Here is a 16,802-nt window from a genome sequence, read left to right as displayed (position 1 = left end):
AAAAATAAAACAATCGAAATAAAACAGGAACACAAATACTGCTTTAAGGCTCCCCCAGACCTAAGCGGTTTCATCGCAGCGACGGCGACAACTAGTCGCCGCGATTCTATCGTTGGGTCGCTGCAGACAATGCTCTATTTACGCTTCCATACCAACGGCGACAGAATCGCTGTCGCCAAGCGATAGAATCGCATCGCGACTGTCGCGTCGCGTGTGTTTGGGGGAACCTTTATTCTGTTTTCCAAAAGACTTGTCCAGCTAGCGAAGAAACTATTTTCGATGTCATGAAATGAGTATGGTTAGGGTTCGTACACTAATTACATAAGCATTTATGGAGGAGGGGGGTCTGCCATGTTCTTACGATCCATATTTATAATTACAAAAATATTTGTATGGAAAAAACCTTACATGGGGGGGTGGAGGGAGGGTTGTTTTTTTTAAAAAACCCAGAAAAATTGCTTACGTAATTAGTGTACGGCACCTTACGTAAGGTTGATACTCAAGTATTTTCTTTTTTTCTTCAATTTTCTTAGCTAGCAATTACTTAAATTTTAGTCTTACCGATCCAACATTGACCAAAACGTTGTGTTACCGCTCTTAGCAAGTGAGTAGAACCTTTTCGAGCTTGTCATATTTGTAAACCAGTCTTGTAACCGCAACCGAAAATTGCAAAACGCCAAGTTACCAGCCAGCCAGATGAAAAAAAGTCCTACTGAATAGTCTGAAAATTCTGGTTTGACGACGCCAAGTGAATTTTAAACGAAAGGTGCTCCCAAGGTTCTCCTATCGATGCCAGGGAGGGATACGCGGCGACGATGACGAAGATCATTCAGGCCATATATCAACATCGATTGGACGGCGGATCATCCGTGGAACGAGTATTTCGGAACAGTCTCACAAACCACCACCACCGATGATATAATGCACAGACGGGTACGGACGGACGGATGGCACTCTCGAACAGGAGCTGCGGCTGCGGTGAAGAGCACAGACACGGCGATATGTTGCAACGAAGATGTTGCGTTTTCCTTCCCGGTGTGTAAGCGATGGTGATGGTCAGTCTTCGAAAAACGGGTCTGTGAACGGTAAAAAAACAGTAGCTTAAATTTTCTAAAAGATTGATTGATGACCAAAAGACAGACAGCTGAATTTCATTAAATTTATTCTCATGTCTTTTGTGCCATTCATTCGCTTGTTAGGTGGATTCTGCACTCTTGTATTGTTTCTTGTTTTCTTTTCTTCTTCGATGGCCTTTCAATCCAACTGGAGCTTGGTCTGCTTATTGTAACTTAGTGTTCTACTAGCAGTCCCAAAAAGTTTTTGTATGTCTGCGAATTGCATGAGTTAGTATCGTGTGTAGCAAGCATCAAGGATACACTAAGCCCAGGGAGCTGAAAATGTTTCTCACCCGCCATACAGGATCAAGAATCTAACTCGCCATTTCCAGATTGGACAATTCTACGCCCCATTGTTTCTTATACATGAACCAATGTTGGCAATTCCGTATCATAATACCTGGTTTTACAGTTCGTGTTTGGGTGATAAAAACAGCCTACACTGCAAATAATTTTGAAAATTCAACGACGTGTAAAACTGCAGGTTACCCCATCAAACGAATTAACATTCGATATTCAATTAAATTTGATTGAATTTTACAAGCAAGCACCGTTTAAGTTTATTTCGATTTAAAAGAATAGTGAGATCGATTGAATGTTACGTTTATTTGCATGCTCCAAATATGTGCATGAAAATACATTTAAAATCACAACATATTTTTATCTGTGTACTTTCGCACATCTAGCTAGTAACACATTCATTAGCTACTACACACTTAAAAAAAATAACCGAAACCGAATAGAAGAAAATAGACTCTTTCCAATCAATTCTCAATATTATTTTTGTTTTGCAAAGATGAAAAACATTACTTCAAATTCATATAAATTTAAGAAAAATCATGGAATTAGTTCCAATTTAATCACCGCACCAACACAGAACCACACTTCAAGCGCAACGGCAACATCCAGCTGCATTGTAGCCAACATTGATACGAACCCAACAGAGGCTGGATCCTCTAAAATAGTCTTCGTCTGCCTGGAATTATAGAAAAACATGATTACCTCATATATTAGTGATGCGTCAAACGGTTTAACGGTTTGAAAACGAGTATTTTCGGTCTTAAAGAACCGAGCTCGTTCATACCTGAGATGATCATACCATCGGTTAATCTAGCGTGCCAAACTGTCATATTATTAACAATAATATCGATTTTCGATGAAATTCAGAAATATATGCTAGTTGTTTTAATTTTAAACGATTGTTCGGTTCTAAATTGGTGAAAAAAATTCCAATCCAAATCAAATCCAAATCCAATCCAAATTTAATCCAAATCCAATCCAAATCCAATCCAAATCCAATCCAAATCCAATCCAAATCCAATCCAATCCAAATCCAATCCAAATCCAATCCAAATCCAATCCAAATACAATCCAAATCCAATCCAAATCCAATCCAAATCCAATCCAAATCCAATCCAAATCCAATCCAAATCCAATCCAAATCCAATCCAAATCCAATCCAAATCCAATCCAAATCCAATCCAAATCCAATCCAAATCCAATCCAAATCAATCCAAATCAATCCAAATCCAATCCAAATCCAATCCAAATCCAATCCAAATCCAATCCAAATTAGACCTGTGCGCCGAAGTATTTATGAACGGCGGCGGCGTAAGGCTATTTTACACCGGCTGCGGCTGCGTCGCCGCGTCACGCCGTAAGCAATGTTCGGCGGCGGCGGCGGCGGCGTGAATCGGCGTGAATAATTTTGAGCTGAGAAAAAAAATTCACACCGTGAGGCATACGATGTTTTTATGAATTTTAGGGTTTTTTGTACAATTGCAAGCTACAGTCAGACTGATATGATGTGGTGAACATTAGGGTGGCTCAAAAAACACTTATACAAATTTTTTGATGGGCCGCCCTCTTATTCGGTTCTATTTGATGCCCTGATGCTCTGGACAAAATTTCAGCCAAATCGGTCAACGTTTGGGCGGTGCTAAACTCGTTGGAAGTTTATATGGAAAAATGTATGCAGAAACATCGAAAAACAGTTATTTGCAGTTGGACGGCACCCGGTGTTGAACTTAGTCTGTAGATTAAAAAAACACCTTAATAAAGATTAAAAAAAAAAAAAGTTGGACGGCACAATTTACGATCTAGAATCAGGATACTCATTCAGTTCTTGTAGAATTAAATACAGAATGTTATGCTGAAAACCGCGAGAAGATTAGAGTTTATTAGACAAAGATATTAGCATTTTACTGGAGTGTTGAATGGGTGAATTTTTTTTTTCAATTGTAAAAGAAACGAAATTTGCTCAAACTGCTATATATTATATATATATATAAATTAGCCGAGCAAACTCTAATCTTCTCGCGCTTTTCTGCATAACATTCTGTAATAAATTCTTCAAGATCTGAATGAGTATCATGATTCTTGATCGTCAATTGTGCCGTCCAACAAATCACTGTTTTTGGATGTTTCTGCATACATTTTTGCATATAACCATCAAACGAGTTTAGCACCGCTCAAACGTTGACCGATTTGGCTGAAATTATGTCCAGAGCATCAGGGCATCAAATAGAGCCGAATAAGAGGGCGGCCCATCAAAAATGTTGAAAAAAGTTTTTCCCATACTAATTTGAGCCACCCTAGTGAACATCCTAATAGCTATATCATGTAAATCCACAGCAAAAGTATACATTACATCCTCCACTAGACATTGCCGCATCACAGCGCATAAATTCATTAAAGAGTAATTCGGACTTAAATCCAATTAAATTAAATTCGTTGGGAAATTTATCAAGATATTTCTCAGAAATAATTCGAATAAAAAGGAATTCTAAGAATTAATTGAGAAATTACTTCATTACTTTTTCGAAGCATTCCATGATTTTTTTCTGGGTATTTCTTCGGAAATTCGTTCCGAAATTTCTCCAAAAGTTTCTTCAAGAATTTCCTTAGAAATTACTTCGGGGATTGCTTCGGAAATTCCTTTACGGAATCTTTTGGGAATTTCTTCAGAAATTCACTCAAAAACTTGTTGGGAATTCCTTTGAAAATTCCCATGGAAAATCCTTCAAGAATTACGAACACTATTTTAGGAATACATTCGGAAATCCCTTTAGGAGAAAACATTCGGATTATTTTTTTTTTAATTCCTAATAAAAATTCGTCCAGTAATTCCTCAAAGATTTTTTTCTGAATCTCCAGGAAGATATTTTGAAATTCTTTCGAAATTTCCCTTTAGTAAACAAATTCCAACTTCTCCAGGAATTCTTTCCGAATTTTCTATAGGAGTTCCTTCGGACATTATGTAGATCTTCGAAAATTTCTTTAAAAAATCCTTTAAGAACTCTTTCGGAAATCTTTTGGGAAATCTTCGGAGATTTTGTTTGTAAATTCATTCACTTCATTTTTTGAACCGTTGTTTAAGTGTTTTATTTTTCAATTGAAAATAGGTTTAGCACTCAAAATCCCTTAGGAATTTCTTCGAAAATTCCTTTAAAAGTTCCTCTAAATTAGAATTCGTTCCGGAATTATTCCTGCAGGAATTTTGTATGGTTTACTAAAGGAATTTACTAAGGACATTATGAAGGAAATTCCAAAGAAATTTCTGAAAAAATAAAGGCCTTTCCGGAGGTTTTGCTGAAGGAATCCCTGAATGAATGTCCAAATTAATTCATGGTGACTATTCTAAAGAGATTTTCGAAGAAAGGAGGAAATCCGACTCAATTCTTGAAGGAATAACCGAAAGAGAACCTGAAATGATTTTCGAACAGAATTTTCGAATGAATTTATGAAACAAACTCAGTTTTTACTCCAGAATCAAGACTACATGTCAAGAAAAACTCCCAAAATGTCGAGATTCATCATTCCGTGCCGATAGCTTGAACGAGCCAGACGTGTGTGCTGTGTCTCATCGCGGATTGTGTTCGGTAGTGCAAGTATTGTGTGGTGCTATTCCTACCTACGGATCCAAGGCGATCGCTGTCGGCGAGGGAAGTAGCTGCTTCTGGCGACGCCAGTGAAGCAGGCTATTGTTACTGCTGCTACCTACAGCAGCAGGCGCAGATAAGTGGAAGAGATTGCTTTATTGTTCTCCCGTCACAGAGCGGAACTAATAGAAACAAATTGAATTAGTTTTTTTTCTTGATATTTTTTTTTCTAATAAGCTATTAGTTGTAAGTTAGCATAAGCAATAATTATCCTTCCACCTTGCGAGGTGAGAATGGAGGCAGAGACAGTAGGAGGTAATGGGCCTCCAAAAGATAGTACTCGCACACGATTGTACCATGCGGCTTCGCCTGGGCCTTGGGTTGTTTACTTTCGGCAGAAAGTGAAGAGCCTAGATTTCCTGGGCATAAAACGAGATTTGGCGCGTCGTTTTACGAAGCTTGAATTCAGTCAAATCAACAGAAACAAATTACGCATCACCGCACCTACATACCAGGTGGCGAATGAAATTGCGAAAGACAAGGCGTATAACATTGAATATTTAGTTCATGTGCCCTCGCGGGAGGTCGAGATAGAAGGTGTAATCAACGCAGCGAGCCTGACTTGTAAGGATGTGCTTGCAGGGAAAGGTCGCCTAAAGAATGCCCTGCAATCTACCGTGGATATTCTGGACTGCAAGGAATTGCATTCAGCAACCACGGTAGATGATAAAAAGGTATATTCTAAGTCAGGCTCTCTTCGGGTGACATTCGCCGGTTCGATGCTCCTAAAATATGTCGATATAGAAAATATGTTGTTTCCGGTGCGTCTTTTTGTGCCAAGGGTATTTAATTGTACCAATTGCAAACAACTTGGTCACACTGCCGAGTTTTGTGACAACAAACCACGTTGTGCTAAATGCTTCGAAAGTCATCAGGAGGAGTCCTGTCAGCAACAAGCCACAAAATGTGCTTATTGTGGTATGGCTCCAGCCCATGGTTTGCAAGATTGCCCGGTGTACAAAAAGCGCACCCAAAAAGTGAAGCGCTCGTTGGTACAGCGCTCCAAGCAGACTTATGCGGAGATGGTTAAAGCGCAAGACTCATCCGCCGATACCACTGCAAAGGCTGCTATTTCAGCTACCGTTCAAGTAACTGATTACTACGATTCCATTTCCATTGACGAATTGGACTCTGATGTAGCCGACATGGATGATTCTGCGGAGGTACACGTGCCCGAAAAGAGGAAGCAACCGTCTTCCCCGGGATCGCGCCGTAAGAAATCAAAAGTCTCTTGAAAGCTTGCCAAAATCTGAAGGCAATGGGGGATTATTTAAAATCCCGAAGCAACCTGTCTTCACTGCTCCTTTAGATCCTAGTTGCAGCAAGACATTCCCGCCATTGCCAAAATCCGATGTTTCAAAGAAACATCCGATTAGGACTATCAACGAAAAAAAGAATGTTACTCGCACTTCTAGAAAAAGAATTCCGTCCAAGCGAGGGTTGATCTCCTTCAAGGACCTTGTGGACCGTTTTTTGAATTTATTCAATATTCCGATTTCATTGAGGCCAATCATTGACCTCTTTATACCAACAGTGGAAAGTTATCTGAAGCAATTGACTGTTTCATGGAATTCATTGCAGGAATTGTATCTTTCGATGGATAATACGGCTATTACACAAGATACAATCACTGTGCTGCAGTGGAACTGTCATAGTCTTAAAAATAAATTGGACGTGTTCAAGTTTTTGATTCGCAATTCCGATTGCGATATATTTGCACTCTGTGAAACATGGCTTTCTTCTGAAGATGAAATCAACTTCCACGATTTTAACATTATTCGCCAAGATCGGGATGATCATTATGGTGGCGTTCTTTTGGGGATCAAAAAATGCTACTCCTTCTACAGAATTCCCATTCCGACTGTTCCCGGCCTAGAAATCGTCGCATGCCAAGTAAATGTGAAGAATAAAGATCTTTGCATAGCTTCAGTGTACATTCCTCCAAATGCCTCTATTAATCGTCGACATTTTTGGAGCGCAGTCTCCCTCCTATCATCTCCAGTATTGATATTGGGTGATATGAACGCACATGGTATTGGATGGGGCGAAACGTATGACGATTATAGAGCGCCTATTTTCTATGATTTGTGTGACGATTTCAATTTGAATATTTTGAACACTGGTGAAGTAACTCGAATAGGACCAAATGGTCAACAAAGCCGTATTGATCTGTCTTTATGTACAAATTCACTATCATTAGATTGCACGTGGAAGGTAATTCAAGATCCCCATGGTAGTGACCATATGCCGATAGTCACCACAATTAAGAGTGGCTATCAACAATCTGAGCCAGTTAATGTTCCTTTCGATCTCACGAAGAACATTGACTGGCAAAAATTTGCATCGGCGGTAAAATTGGTATTGACTCAACTGATACTCTTCCACCTTTGGATGAATATCGATTCCTTATTGAGTTGATTCAAAAGCGCACTAGAAGCTCAGAAACGACCCTTTCCAAGTGCATCTGTCATCAGAAGACCAGCCACTCCTGGATGGGATGATGAATGTACTAAGTTGTATTCTGAGAAATCTGATGCCTTCAAGGCCTTCCGTAAACACGGAAGGTCAGAGCTTTTGAAGAGTATTTGAGGCTCGAAAGAAAACTCAAAAATCTTCTCAAGGCAAAAAAACGTAGCTACTGGCGACGTTTTGTTGAGGGACTATCACGAGAAACCTCAATGACAACACTTTGGAAAACGGCTCGCAACATGCGGAACCGCATTTCCACCAATGAGAGTGAAGAATAGTCCAATCGATGGATATTCAACTTCGCAAAAAAGGTCTGCCCAGATTCCGTACCAGCAGAACCGCTATTTCGAGAATCAGTCACTGATCCCGGTTCTTTGGGTGGACCATTCACAATGCTGGAACTTTCTATGTCTCTTCTTTCATCGAATAACTCTGCTCCGGGATGCGATAACATCAAATTCAATCTTCTGAAAAACCTCCCACATATCGCAAAAAGACGATTACTTGACCTGTACAACTGTTTCATGGAGTACAACATTGTGCTACCTGAATGGCGACAGGTCAAAGTAATAGCTATTCAAAAGCCTGGGAAACCAGCGTCTAATCACAATTCATACCGACCGATTGCCATGCTATCATGCATGAGAAAGTTATTGGAAAAAATGATCCTTTCAAGAGTCGACAATTGGGTCGAACAAAATGCATTGCTTTCAAATACTCAGTTTGGATTTAGAAAAGGGAAAGGAACAAACGATTGTCTAGCGTTGCTCTCTTCAGATATTCAGCTGGCCTTTGCGCACAAGGAGCAATTGGCTTCAGTATTCTTGGATATTAAGGGCGCTTTTGATTCAGTTTCCATAGAAGTACTGTCAGACAATCTGCACAGGGATTACCCGTTATTTTGAATAATTTCTTGTACAATTTGTTGTCAGAAAAACAAATGAACTTCACACTCGGCACTCTGACAACTTCCAGAACTAGTTACAAGGGCCTTCCCCAAGGTTCATGTTTAAGTCCCTTGCTTTATAATTTCTATGTTAAAGATATTGACAATTGTTTGGAAGAACAATGCACGCTGAGACAACTTGCAGATGATGCCGTGGTCTCTCTAAGAGGTCCATGTGCAGATGTCTTGCAAGGACCATTACAAAAGTACCTTAGATAATCTGACTGTTTGGGCCCAGACATTTAGGGATCGAGTTTTCACCGCAAAAAACTCAGTTGGTTGTGTTTACTAGGAAGCGGTACCCTGCTCAACTGAAACTAAAGCTGTTGAATAATGACATCAACCAATCTTTATCTTCTAAATACCTTGGGGTCGTGTTTGATTCTAAATGTACCTGGAAACTCCATTTTGAGTATTTGATAGAAAAATGCCGGAAAAGGATCAATTTTCTACGTTCTATCTCCGGAACATGGTGGGGTGCTCACCCGGAAGACCTCATCAAACTCTATAGAACGACTATTCTCTCTGTTTTAGAGTATGGCTCTTTCTGCTTCCTCTCAGCAGCTGATTGCCACCTGATCAAATTGGAACGAATTCAGTATCGTTGTTTACGTATTGCCCTTGGCTGTATGCATTCAACGCATAACATGAGCCTGGAGGTGCTTGCTGGAGTCACTCCTTTAAAGCACCGTTACTGGGAGCTCTCACTAAGAATACTCATCAAATGTGGAACAAGTAACACACTTGTCCTAGATAACTTCGAAAAAATGCTTGAACTGACTTGCCGTTCAAGATTCTTTAGAGTTTATCTCAACTACATATCAACAGATCTTTGTCTTCCGTGTTATAATCCATCTCGAGTTCACTTCACCAACGACAGTTCCTCCATTGAATACGATCTATCCATGAAACATGCCATTCAAGGAATACCAGATCATCTTCGAAAAATATCCATTCCCTCTCTTTTTTCCGAAAAATATGAACATGTCAATTGCAACAACAGATACTTCACTGATGGTTCTCGCATTAACGGATCCACTGGCTTCGGTGTTTTCAATGTGACTTCAACCACCTTCCGAAAACTTCAGGAACCGTGTTCGGTTTATGTTGCTGAACAGGCAGCAATTAACTTCGCTTTGGGGATTATTTCCGATCAGCCCGTAGACCATTATTTCATCTTCTCGGATAGTCTTAGTTCTATCGAGGCACTCCGGTCGATGAAACCTGTTAAGCATGCATCTTACTTTCTTACAAACATAAGAGAGCAGATGTGTGTTTTGGTCGAAAGATCATTCAAGATTACCTTTGTTTGGGTCCCATCTCACTGCGCAATCTACGGCAATGAGAAGGCGGACTCGCTAGCAAAGGTGTGCGCACAGGAAGGTGAGGTTTATAATAGACAACTCTCGAATAACGAGTTTATCCCATTAGTCCGTCAGAGTACTCTTCAGAGTTGGCAAAGGAATTGGACACACAACGAACTTGGACGGTGGCTATTTTCTATAGTTCCTAAAGTTTCTGTGCGAGCATGGTTCAGAGGTGAGGACTTCAGTCGAGGCTTCATTCGCACGATGTCGAGACATATGTCCAATCACTATTCATTAAACGCACATCTTTACAGAATAAACCTTGTCGATAGCAGCTTATGTAGGTGCGGAGCCGATTATGATGACATCGATCACGTAAGTTGGTTCTGTTCGGAAAACGACGCCTCCAGTGAGCCAATATGTATTGGAAACCCTTGCGACCCGATGTAAACAACACTTCAGGAAAGTTCGAGATGTTTTGGGAGATCGTGATGTAGTTTATATGCAGGCCATTTATGGTTTTCTTTGTTCTTCTGACATCAAAATCTAATATTTTGTTTTTTTTTTCTATTTTAAATTATTTTTTTAAAGTCTCTGCATTTCTGTTCCGTAGAGCTCCGTAGCTCTGGCCATCCGGAAGATGCTCCCAGTCGAACCATTCCCCGAGCACGACGACATCCGGGACCGGATGAGCAGCTGACATTCTTTGGTTATGATGATTCCCTGATTTCCGAATCCTTATCCCCTTCCATCCCTGAACATTGTAAACCTAACCTCGAGTCACCACGAGTACGTTGGCTTCTTCCCTTCTCTTATTAACTTCATAAAAAAATGATATTGATTGTACATATCCCAAAGAACCATGGCTCCGTAAAGTGTTATACACGCCTGAGCCTACCAAATAAACGAAATTGGAAAAAAAATATCGAGATTGCGGATATTCGGATTTTCTGCTGTAGTTCCTTCAACAATTTCTACAGATTTTTTTTCGCAAATACCTTGAATAATTCCCCATGGAATATATTCAGGAATTAACTCGGTAAGTCATCAAGAAACTCATTCTAGTATACTTTAAAAAATTCCGTGAGGATTTCGATCGGGAATTTCTTCAGGAATTCCTTAAAAAAAGCCTCCACAAATGAGACCAGGTTTTTCTTTGAAATTTCCCTAAGGAATTGCTTCGGAACTTCTTAGGACCTTAGGATTTTTTTTCAAGGAATTCTTCTGGAAAATCTTTCAAACATTCACATTCACAAGATTAATTCTGACAATTCCATCAGGAATTCCTTCAGAAATTCTTTTGGGCATACTTTTAAAAGCTTCTACACACGTAGATGGGTACTCTTCCACACAGTTGTAATGGATTTGGTGCGTCAGCCCTCGTAAAGCTCAAAAAGGATTGCGAATCTATTTATTAGTCTGTTGGATTACACTGTTGAAATGATCCCTCTATATATGAATCTTAAGATATCATATATAATTTCCAGAGGAATTATACCGACATTCTTAAATTCTTAAAGAATTTCTTTGGACAGTCCTCCAAGAACTCCTTCGGAATTTTCTCCAGGGATTCCTTCAGTAAATCCTCCAGAAATTACTACGGAGGTACTCTAACAAATTTATTCAGGTATTCCTTCAATACTTCCTACAGAACTTCCTTCGGAAATTATTTCAAGAAAACCAAGAATTTTATTTGGGTATTGTTTATCAAAATAAAGTACTGCGAATTTTTTTATTAGTCTGTTGGACTACACTGTTGAAAGGTGATTCTCTCTATCCCGCATGCTTCGCGTAAAGAGCTGAGCAGAATGGATACGTTTGCGTGCGTTTTGACAGTTTTGCCATGTTTTGCTCCGCTCTTAAGTGTCTCTGCTCTGCATCGGAGATTCATCTAGTAATTCCTTTGGAATTTTCTCTTCCATTTCTTTCCAAAGTTCTAGGACGAAATTTCGGATATTTCCGTGCGAATTTATAGAGCAATTTCCAAAAGAACTCCTAAAGGAATTGCCGACATTCTTAAATTTCTTAAACAATGATATGAACATTCCTTCAAGCATTCCTTCGGAATTTTCTCCACGGATTCCTTCTGAAAATCCTATAAAAATAACTACGGTGATAAATTCAAAAATTCCTCAAGACACTAAAAGTTTTCTTCAGGTATTCCTTCAGAACTTCGTCCTGAACTTCTTTCAGACATTATTTCAGGAAAACCAAGAAATTTCCTTGGGAGTTGTTTATCAAAATAAATCGAAACCAGTTTTTTAGAACTATTCTGGCAATTTAAGTACAAAGAGAATTGAAGGATATATTCAGTTTAATGGGTCACGTGTCACGTGTGCTCCAGCTCCAGAAGCCAAGTTACCATTTTTGCATTCGCATAACACGAGGCTATCACAATGATACTCCGTGCTCAAGGAAGCTTAAAAAATCCTACCAGACTGGGAATCCAAATCCAACATTCATAGTGTTGACTTGTAGCCGCGAATATAAGCACTAGACCAATTAAGACATGTAACATTCGAACCTTTAAAAAGATGATGAACCACCCAATGCGACCAGAATAAGGTTACATATGAGATTAGAAGTTCATCGCTTCGCTCGTTTATTTGTAAGTATGTAGCCAAGAAGTTTTGGGGATGACTTAATGACTTAAGGTATAATAGCTATTTAATTAATGCTTGATAGGTTGCCTTGGTTCATCAGATGCAAACGCACTGCATACTGTGATTTTTGCGTTGGCTAATCATCGGCGTGAAATACGCAATTCGGCGGCGTGGAGCCAACCGGCGTATCGCCGCCGACACCTTGACCGGCGTCGGCGCACGTCAATAAGTGTCGGCGTGGGCCTGGGTCTAATCCGATCCAGTCAGTCAGTCAGATCAGTCCGATCCAGTCCAGTCAGTCCAAGTCAGTCCAGATCCAGTCCAGGTCCAGTCAGGTCAGTCCAGGTCAGTCAGATCCAGTCCAGGTCAGTCAAGTCCAGTCCAGGTCAGTCCAAGATCAGTCAATCCAGTCAATCAAATCAGTCCAGGTCAGTCCAGATCCAGTCCAAAGTCAGTCAGGTCAGTCCAAATCAGTCCAGGTCAGTCCAGGTCCAGTCCAAGTCAGTCGATCCAGTCCAGATCCAGTCAGATCGATCCAGATCAGTCCAGATCGGTCAGGTCCAGTCCAGGTCAGTCCAGAGTCAGTCCAGGTCAGTCAAGTCAGTCCAGTCAGTCAGATCCAGTCAGGTCAGTCCAGGTCGGTCAGGTCAGTCCAGGTCGGTCAGGTCAGTCAGTCCAGTCGGTCAGTCCAGATCAGTCCAGATCAGTCAGGTCAGTCCAGAGTCAGTCAGGTCAGTCCAGGTCCAGTCCAGGTCAGGTCGGTCAGGTCAGTCCAGGTCCAGTCCAGGTCAGTCAGGTCGGTCAGATCAGTCAGGTCAGTCCAGGTCAGTCCAGATCCGGTCAGGTCAGGTCAGTCGAGTCAGGTCGGTCCAGGTCAGTCCAGATCCAGTCCAGGTCGGTCCAGGTCCAGTCGAGTCCAGTCCAGGTCGGTCCAGGTCAGTCCAGGTCAGTCCAGATCAGTCCAGATCCAGTCCAGAGTCCAGTCAGGTCAGTCCAGATCCAGTCCAGGTCAGTCCAGATCCAGTCCAGGTCCAGTCCAGGTCCAGTCCAGATCGGTCCAGGTCCAGTCCAGGTCAGTTCAGTCGGTCAGGTCCAGTCCAGGTCAGTCCAGTCCAGTCCAGTCGGTCCAGGTCCGGTCCAGGTCGGTCAGGTCAGTCAGTCAGTCAGGTCAGTCGAGATCGGTCCAGATCCGGTCCAGGTCAGTCCAGTCCAGGTCGTCAGGTCGGTCAGGTCGGTCAGGTCGGTCCCAGGTCGGTCAGGTCGGTCCAGGTCTGGTCAGGTCGGTCCAGGTCGGTCAGGTCAAGTCAGATCCAGATCCAGTCCAAGTCGGTCCAGGTCAGTCCAAATCCAGTCAGATCGGTCCAGGTCAGTCCAGATCCAGTCAGGTCCAGTCAGGTCAGTCCAGGTCAGTCAGTCAGATCCAGTCCAGATCAGTCCGGTCAGTCAGTCCAGTCAGTCCAGGTCAGTCCAGATCCGGTCCAAGATCGGTCCAGATCCAGTCAGGTCAGTCCAGGTCAGTCAGGTCCAGTCCAGATCAGGTCAGTCCAGGTCCAGTCAGTCCAGTCAGGTCCAGGTCGATCAGTCCAGGTCAGTCCAGATCCAGTCAGGTCGGTCCAGTCAGTCCAGATCCAGTCCAGGTCAGTCAGATCCAGTCCAAGATCAGGTCGGTCCAAGTCGGTCCAGATCAGTCCAGGTCAGGTCAGTCCAGATCAGTCCAGGTCAGTCAGGTCAGTCCAGGTCAGTCCAGGTCAGTCAGGTCAGTCCCAAGTCAGTCCAGATCCAGTCCAGGTCCAGTCCAGATCCAGTCGGTCAGGTCAGGTCAGTCCAGTCAGGTCGGTCAGGTCAGTCCAGATCGGTCCAGGTCCAGTCAGGTCGGTCCAGATCCAGTCCAGATCCGGTCCAGGTCGGTCAGGTCCAGTCAGGTCAGTCCAGGTCAGTCCAGATCGGTCCAGGTCAGTCCAGGTCCAGTCAGTCGGTCCAGGTCGGTCAGATCCAGGTCCAGGTCAGTCCAGATCGGTCAGTCGGTCCAGGTCAGTCAGTCCAGTCAGTCGGTCCAGGTCAGTCCAGATCCAGTCCAGGTCAGTCCAGATCCAGTCAGGTCAGTCCAGATCGGTCAGGTCGGTCCAGGTCAGTCCAGGTCAGTCAGGTCAGTCCAGGTCGGTCCAGATCCAGTCCAGGTCAGTCAGGTCAGTCAGGTCAGTCCAGATCCAGTCCAGGTCAGTCCAGATCCAGTCCAGGTCGAGTCCAGGTCGGTCAGGTCCAGTCCAGATCCAGTCAGATCCCAGGTCAGTCCAGGTCCAGTCCAGGTCGGTCCAGGTCAGTCAGTCAGTCCAGGTCAGTCCAGGTCAGTCCAGATCCAGTCCAAGGTTCAGTCAGGTCAGTCCAGGTCCAGTCAGGTCCAGTCCAGGTCAGTCCAGATCGAGTCCAGATCCAGTCCAGGTCAGTCAGGTCAGTCCAGATCCAGTCCAGGTCAGTCCAGGTCGGTCCAGATCCAGTCAGGTCAGTCCAAGATCCAGTCCAGGTCAGTCAGGTCCGGTCCAGGTCGGTCAGGTCAGTCCAGGTCAGTCCAGGTCAGTCAGGTCCAGATCAGTCCAGGTCGGTCAGTCCAGATCAGTCAGGTCAGTCCAGATCAGTCCAGGTCGGTCAGTCAGGTCAGTCCAAGATCCAGTCGGTCGGTCAGTCAGTCCAGTCCAGGTCAGTCAGGTCCAGTCAAATCGGTCAGTCCAGTCCAGATCCAGTCCAGGTCAGTCAGGTCAGTCCAAGTCCATCAGGTCCAGTCCAGAGTCCAGTCCAGGTCAGTCAGGTCCAGTCCAGGTCGGTCAGGTCGGTCAGGTCCAGTCCAGGTCGGTCCAGGTCAGTCAGGTCAGGTCAGTCCAGATCCAGTCCAGGTCAGTCCAGGTCGGTCCAGTCCAGTCAGGTCCAGTCAGTCCAGGTCAGTCAGGTCGGTCAGGTCGGTCAGGTCAGTCAGATCAGTCCAGGTCAGTCCAGGTCGGTCAGTCGGTCAGGTCGGTCAGTCCAGTCCAGGTCCAGGTCAGTCAGGTCCAGATCCGGTCAGGTCCCGGTCCAGGTCAGTCCAGGTCGGTCAGATCAGTCCAGGTCAGTCCAGGTCGGTCAGGTCGGTCCAGGTCCAGTCCAGGTCAGTCCAGGTCAGTCAGGTCGGTCCAGTCAGTCGGTCCAGGTCAGTCCATTGGTCGATCAGGTCAGTCAGATCCAGTCCAGGTCGGTCAGATCCAGTCCAGATCAGTCCCAGGTCAGTCCAGGTCAGTCCAGGTCAGTCAGTCAGATCCAGGTCCAGTCGGTCAGGTCAGTCAGATCCAGTCAAGGTCAGATCCAGTCAGGTCGGTCCAGGTCGGTCCAGGTCAGTCCAGATCGGTCCAGATCCAGTCCAGGTCAGTCCAGATCAGGTCCAGGTCCAGTCCAGATCAGTCCAGATCCAGTCCAGGTCAGTCCAGATCCAGTCCAGATCCAGTCAGGTCAGTCCAGGTCCAGTCAGGTCCAGTCCAGATCCAGTCAAGGTCAGTCCAGGTCAGTCCAGATCAGTCCAGTCCAGTCAGTCCAGTCCAGGTCAGTCAAGGTCCAGTCAGGTCAGTCCAGGTCAGTCCAGATCCAGTCCAGATCAGTCCAGATCCGGTCAAGTCAGTCCAGGTCAGTCAGGTCGGTCCAGGTCGGTCCAGATCCAGTCCAGGTCAGTCAGGTCAGTCCAGATCCAGTCCAGGTCCAGTCCAGGTCAGTCCAGGTCGGTCCAGATCCAGTCCAAGTCGGTCAGTCCCAGGTCGGTCCAGGTCGGTCAGGTCGGTTAGGTCAGTCCCAGATCCAGTCAGGTCAGGTCCAGGTCAGATCCGGTCAGTCCAGTCGGTCCAAGTCAGTCAGGTCAGTCAGATCGGTCAAGATCAGTCCAGGTCAGTCAGGTCGGTCAGGTCAGTCAGATCAGTCCAGTCCAGTCGGTCAGGTCAGTCCAGGTCAGTCCAGATCAGTCAGGTCAGTCCAGATCCGGTCAGATCCAGTCCAGGTCAGTCCAGTCAGGTCAGATCCAGTCAGGTCCAGTCCAGAGTCAGATCAGTCAGGTCAGTCAGGTCCAGGTCAGGTCAGTCCAGATCGGTCAGTCGGTCCAGGTCAGTCAGGTCGGTCAGATCCAGTCAGATCAGTCCAGATCGGTCCAGATCGGTCCAGATCCAGTCCAGATCCAGTCCAGATCCAGTCCAGATCCAGTCCAGGTCGGTCCAGGTCAGTCAGTCAGTCCAGGTCCAGTCCAGGTCGGTCCAGATCCGGTCCAGGTCAGTCCAAGATCCAGTTCAGGTCGGTCCAGAGTCAGTCCAGATCCAGTCCAGGTCGGTCCAGGTCAGTCAGTCGGTCAGGTCAGTCAGGTCAGTCCAGATCCGGTCCAGGTCAGTCCAGGTCAGTCAGGTCGGTCCAGGTCAGTC

The 16,802-nt window shown here is 44.3% G+C and overlaps 1 long non-coding RNA gene across 1 annotated transcript; it reads right to left on the bottom strand.

Annotated features, from left to right (window-relative positions):
* Positions 1–502: 502 nt before the first annotated feature.
* Positions 503–1,537, bottom strand: LOC134215804 (uncharacterized). Its single transcript, XR_009980317.1, has 3 exons — positions 1,409–1,537; positions 1,143–1,328; positions 503–1,076 (listed from the first exon to the last, which is right to left on the bottom strand). It is a non-coding gene; the product is annotated as an uncharacterized LOC134215804 (long non-coding RNA).
* Between the last annotated feature and the right edge of the window lie 15,265 nt (positions 1,538–16,802).

Source organism: Armigeres subalbatus, chromosome 2, assembly GCF_024139115.2.
Source record: "Armigeres subalbatus isolate Guangzhou_Male chromosome 2, GZ_Asu_2, whole genome shotgun sequence".
NCBI classification, from domain to species: domain Eukaryota; kingdom Metazoa; phylum Arthropoda; class Insecta; order Diptera; family Culicidae; genus Armigeres; species Armigeres subalbatus.
The sequence above is the reverse complement of the archived record's forward strand: the minus strand, read 5'-3'. Positions and strand labels throughout refer to the sequence as shown.